The following is a 6,000-nucleotide window of genomic DNA, read 5'->3' as shown; positions in this document are numbered from 1 at the left end:
TACTAGTCACAAACCAGCAACTGAAGGGTTAACACCTAGCACACAGGGATACCTCCAGGATCCTAGCTGCATTTCTAATTCTGCTTCCTCTATGCTTGAGCACTACTTGTTGTTAAATATATTTAATATCAATCTTAGCTAATTTCCTCTATGTAGATTTTTATTTCTGAGGGCAACCCAATTTCCAGGCTCTTGGGAGGAAATGGACTGCACTCCCTAAGTGTGGTCAATACTTAATTATAACAATAATCACAAATAATAACTTGCGCTGCTTCATTGTAACTAAATGTACATTTTTACATTTCTTTGGCAAGCATAGTATATGCAATAATTACTCAATAAATATCTGTAGAGACTTACCTCACCTTTTTCCATTAGCTACATCTGTCTCTACAATCTCAACATACTATTTTCTTATTTGGAGTCTCCCTGTTTTTAATTTTATGCCATTTCTCATGTCTGAAAATGTCATTATAAGTAACTTTTTTTTTTTCTGAGACAGGGCCTTGCACCGTCGCCCAGGCTAGAGTGCAGCGAGACGCTCATAGCTCTTATCAGTAACTTCTTTACAACACTTCTGCAATTTAGGAAGCACTCTCACATTATTTCATTCACTCTCCCCAACATTACCAAGAGTGAGGAATTAGATCTTTTTATAGATGAAGGAATTGGGACTCCCTGAAGTCAACTGTCTCATAGTTACGTTTTGTTCATTCATTCATCAAATATTGAGTGCCTGATGTGAGATTTACTGAAATTAGATTTGAGAACAATTTTCCTGAATTCAAGTCAAGGGTTTATTCCACTATTCTCAATTACTTTATCACCAGGGTTATAAACCCAAAGAAACTGAGTAACAGTGTGATTTTGTTGAGGACCCACGCAACATTAGTCTCAGAAAGGTTCCAATGTCATTTGTAAAATTCAAGGTTACCATCAGCAGAGGCAGTCATTCCTCTCAGGGCTTGTTACCTAATGCACTAACTCTCATTGTAGGTAATTCCATTCAAGACACATTTGATGACTATATCTACAGGTTTTGAAGTTGTTCATATTGGGTTTCGACACTTACTAGCTGTGGGGCCTTAGATCAATTACTTAAACCTTTTTGAGTTTCAGTTTTATCATTTGTAAAATGGATATAATCCTGATGCCTTTGGACCAAGTGGTCATGGAAATGAAGAGAGATAAGTATTTAAAAGTCCATGCTCATAGTAGCTGTGGTTTCCAACTGCGTGATGAAGTTTTGAAATCTGCATTCAAATGAGAACAACTATGTCGACGTAAAGTTACAAGCTAACTATTCTTGGTAAGTACTGTTCTTTATTCTGGAGAATATCACTTTACAGTTTGGTGTTAAATGCTCTTTTATAAATATAAGGTGCCAGTAGCTGTCTACTTGAACGGCATGCTAAATTTGGCATGCCGTCGTCCCAGCGCTTTGGGAGGCCGAGGCGGGCGGATCGCGAGGTCAGGAGATCGAGACCATCCTGGCTAACACAGTGAAACCCCGTCTCTACTAAAAATAATAATAATAATAAAAATTAGCCGGGCATGGTGGCGGGCGCCTGTAGTCTCAGCTACTCGGGAGGCTGAGGCAGGAGAATGGCGTGAACTCGGGAGGCGGACCTTGCAGTGAGCCGAGATCACGCCACTGCACTCCAGCCTGGGCGACAGAGCAAGGCACCATCTCAAAAAAAAAAAAAAAAAAAAAAATTTGGCATGCCATGTCGACCTTCATCCCCCAGTTCTTTCTCCCCAAATTAAAAACACGAATACGCACACACGCCCCTCCTTAGTTCCTAAAGTTCAAGGGCACGCGCACACACCTACTTATCTTTTAACACTCAAGCTCGCACCAAACACAGATCCACAAGGGTTGGAAGCGTGGTGGAGGTCACCTGGCAGCGCCTCCAGGTCCCCGAAAGGGGGCGGGGTCAAAACTCTGAGATCTCGAGCTTCCGAAAGAGGGCGGTGTTAAAACTCCCAGCTCTCATTCCGCTTCACTCTGTCGTCGCCCCTTCCCAATTCTCGCGAGACCTCAAGCAGCAGCGCTTCTGCGCGCTGCACGATACTGGGAGTCCAGGCGCCAGGGGAGGGGGAGGGGAAAAGCGGAGACGGTGCAAACGGCGTGGCCGCCATCTTGCTTGTGCCCCCGCTTCGCGCGCGCTCCGTTCTCCGTGACGCACGCTTCCCCCTCCCCTCCGCCGTGCCTGGGCCTCTGCATTGCCCGACTCCGAAGGAGCGCGGGGGCGGCTCCTACTCTTCCTGGACTCCTGAGCAGAGGCGTGTGAGTGTGCGGGAGGTTTTGTGCGAGGGTGATAGGGGAGCGGCGACGGGGGGAGGGGCAGCGCTTCCCGCCTTCGCCAGAGACCTCACTTCCTCGCGCGGCCGCTGCTGTAGCTCGGTCCGGCCTGCTCGCCGCCATGTTGTGCTCTTGCCTGGCCCGCCGCTGTCGCCGCCGCCGCGCTCGTGTGGTCCGTGTGCCTCGTCGGCCCGGCCCGCGGGCTTTCTCCCATTGGCGGAAGGCGACGGCGGGGGGGCTCGCTCGTGATTGGTCGGTGGCGGGGAGGCCGCGGACCTGGCACCTTATTGGTCGCGCCGGCTCCGGCCTAGGGGGTGATGAAGGAATCTGAGGCTGCGGGGATGCGCGCGTCTTGGGCTAGGGCAGCTGGGGCAGTGACCCCCTGCGGCGCAGGCGTGGGGTTGCGGCAGGAGGGCGAGCCTAGAGGCTTTAAGGGGAAAGAGAGGGTGATGGCCTGGCGGGTACTTTGGGGGTCGCTTAGGCCACGGCCTGGAATGGGGGACACTCACTTTCAGAGGTGCTTTTCCTGATACATGTATGGCGCAAGATGGGGGTGTGCAGGCCCTCACGGTTCCAGGTCTGGAAACACCGAAACCCAAGTGACAGGGTGAGAGGATCTGAGATCCTCTCGAAGGGATGCTAGTGTGACCTAGTTTGGAAGTGGCCCTGAAATCCACTGTGTGAGTGCATGGTGTAGGAAGAGAGGCATCAGGGCTAGGGGCATAGCTGAACGGTAGAATCAGATCAGGGATTTTGCTGGAGAGTGCAAGCATTTAAACACTGAGGTTTTGGTGGAGCCCTGGAGTCCAGAGTCAACGGACCTGGGATGTGATGTGAGGAGCAAGTAAACCGAGAGAGGGATCCTGTTGATAGGTGTGCTCTGTCCGAGCCTAGGAGGCACAGCATTAAGTAGTGTCAGATTTAAAGTGACTAAGTCTGATATAGGAAGGATTTTAGGGAATATTTTCGGACTGGGGAAGTGTATTAATAGAGCAGTTACAGATTTTGAGTCTCAGGACCATACAAGTAGTTTTGAGATATTGTATATGAAATTTGCTGCTCTGGGAAGGATACAGGTCATGGCTGAGTTTCCAAAGCTACATTAGCAAATATTAGGTACTTGGTAGTTATTTGTTGAGTAAATATTGTTAGGTTCTCCTTTAAGGGAAAGGGAGCTAGCCAGAAATTTTGAGTCTTGATTTATTTCCTTGTATATGTGCCTAGAAAGTACACCCACTCCCATGTGTACTTTGATTTTTTTGTTTTTTCAAATAAATAGCTCCAAACCAAAAAAAGCCAGTGCATAGCTTCTTAAGGAACAGGACTTGTCAACACTTTCTGGTTTATATTCAAAAAGTTTTTATTCCAATCCAGAGTCATTCCAGTCAACTTGTTGGGGATATGTTCCTTTTCTACTGAATCTGAATCATAGTTACTTGTATTGCTTTACATTTGCTCCTTCCAATGTGTGAGGGCCATGGAAACACATTTATGTTAAACCTTTGTGTTTTCCTAATTCGTTTTTCCTTGTTTTTGTTAGGTAGTCCTTTTTAGCTTTAGATGGTACTCTTTTGTTTTCATACCAATTTCAAGAAACTCCTATCGTTTTCAAATTTAGTCAGTTTTGTGTGAATGCAACTACATTTTCTGGAGAAGGGAATTGATAAGCAGAAGAAGAGAATTGCTATTTTGGGGCACATTTTAACACCAGTAGGTAGGCATTATCATCCCCATATTGTAGATGAGGAAACTGAGGATCAGAGAGGTTAAGTAGCTTGTCTATTGTCACTCAGTAAGTGGTTGAGCTGGAATTCAAACCCAGGTTGCCTCATGCCAGAGACTGTAATTTTATCGGCTACATCAGCTATCAACATAAATTTGACTAATCAAACTTCCAGATAATTTTATATTTCCAAATGGATCATCTACTTTGATTTCTGGGTGTTTAGAGTGTATTAAATGGAAGACTATAATTCGTAAGAATTTGTTGTGCTGCTTCAAGATTCAGACCACAGAATTGTAACCATATAGAATATGGGTTCTTCAGCTAGGTATTCAAATTGTACTCCTTGGCTTCTATTGTGAAAGGGAAGATTTACAAAGTAAATTGCTGCATTTTTCCTGAATCCAGGTAGATAATGGGGAAGAATATGTACAGAAACTTGAAGAGTCTGCATTCCTTTAAACCAAGCTTCAGAATATTACAGATAGTCTTCTGTGTATGGAGGTAATTTATGCCAAGCGGCAAGGAACTACCAAGTGCATAGTGTAAGGAGCTCACTGGAGAGGTTTTTCAAACATCACCAGTTCCTTAGGGTGTCCCCAAATACGAGGACCTATTCAAAGGCCTAGTACTTTCTTCAGACTGTGGGATATTGATTCTAGGATATGCTTATCCTGAAGAATGTGTAAAATTAAGACTGGATAGGACAAAATATTTGCAGTTCCAGTTTTGCATGGAAACCTTTAAATTAGGGTTTGAGAGGAGACCAGTGAGTTGGAAATCTTAATTGCTTTATGTCTTGATATGCTTAGGTGAAGCCCTCCCTCATCTTTATTTACAATAATATTTCACTGTGGAAGAGAGAGGCAAAGCTACAAGTGAAAATAGGGTTTGCCATGCATTTCGTACATTGGTCATTTCAGGCTCATTTGGCTCAGTCATCAAGTTAACCAAATATGAAGAATGCTGTAGATCTATTATGATTTAGTTTCTTTTTTACTAAGGCTAGACAAGATGATAAAAATGAGCGTATATGTACACCTTTTTTATTCAGCAGGCATTTCTGGAGCAACCTGCCCTTCAGCATTGGTGACCACCTTCATTCCATGTTAGCCCCTTACACCCGTGGCCACCTTGTTAAGATATGGAATTGACCACTCTAGAAATCTTGAACTCTCAGGAAATCTCAGTAGATCTGAGTTTATGTTGAAAACTTGTGAACCTCAGATTTTTCTTCAAGCAGAAATTAAGCTTTATGCTTTATAGGCTGTGTCTATGGAATCTTATTTAATTCTTATGACAAATTATTCTGTTATCTCATTTATACTTACATATTTTTTCTTTGGTCAAAACTACTAGAGACTGGGTGCAGTGGCTCATGCCTCTGATCCCAGCATTTTGGGAGGCCAAGGCAGGTGGTATTTGAGGTCACGAGTTTGAGACCAGCCTCGCACACGTGATGAAACAAAATTACAAAAATACAAAAAATAGCCTGGCATGGTGGTGGGCGCCTGTAATCCCAGCTACCCGGAAGACTGAGGCAGGAGAGTTGCTGGAACCCGGGAGGCGGAGGTTGCAGTGAGCTGAGATTGTGTCACTGCAATCCAGCCTGAGCAACAGAGCGAGACTCAGTCTCCCAAAAAATAAATAAAAATCCCCAAACCGTACTAGAGAAGATTTTACAAGGCATTTTTATCCCCTTTTAGTTTCAGAGAAATGTAAGGCAAAGTGAAATGAGGATTCAGACCACAGAATTGTAACCATATATGGGCTCACCCCATTCTATGTTAGGGAGCTATGCTGAGAGTCTTGTTTTGGGTTTTGTTTTTTGGGAGTTTTAGTCTGTCACCCAGGCTGGAGTGCAGTGATGTGATCTTGGCTCACTGCAACCTCTGCCTCCTGGGTTCAAGCAATTCTCCTACCTCAGCTTCCCAGGTAGCTGGGATTACAGGCATGCACCACAACACCCAGC

General features: G+C 44.8%; 1 protein-coding gene across 4 annotated transcripts in view; it reads left to right on the top strand.

Moving 5' to 3' along the window:
• The first annotated feature begins 2,136 nt into the window (after positions 1 to 2,136).
• Positions 2,137 to 6,000, top strand: part of LOC105494815 (nuclear transcription factor Y subunit gamma) — an 80,837-nt gene continuing 76,973 nt past the window's right edge. For 3 of the 4 annotated variants that reach the window (XM_011763681.3, XM_071095243.1, XM_071095242.1), the window contains exon 1: positions 2,150 to 2,290. The gene's annotated coding sequence lies outside the window, so the exon portion shown is untranslated. Of the gene's footprint in view, positions 2,291 to 6,000 lie in introns of all 4 variants that reach the window. The other variant, XM_011763676.3, reaches the window with a different exon arrangement.

Source organism: Macaca nemestrina, chromosome 1, assembly GCF_043159975.1.
Source record: "Macaca nemestrina isolate mMacNem1 chromosome 1, mMacNem.hap1, whole genome shotgun sequence".
Classification (NCBI taxonomy): Eukaryota; Metazoa; Chordata; class Mammalia; order Primates; family Cercopithecidae; genus Macaca; species Macaca nemestrina.
Note: the sequence above shows the minus strand (reverse complement) of the source record. Positions and strands in the feature narration are given on the sequence as shown.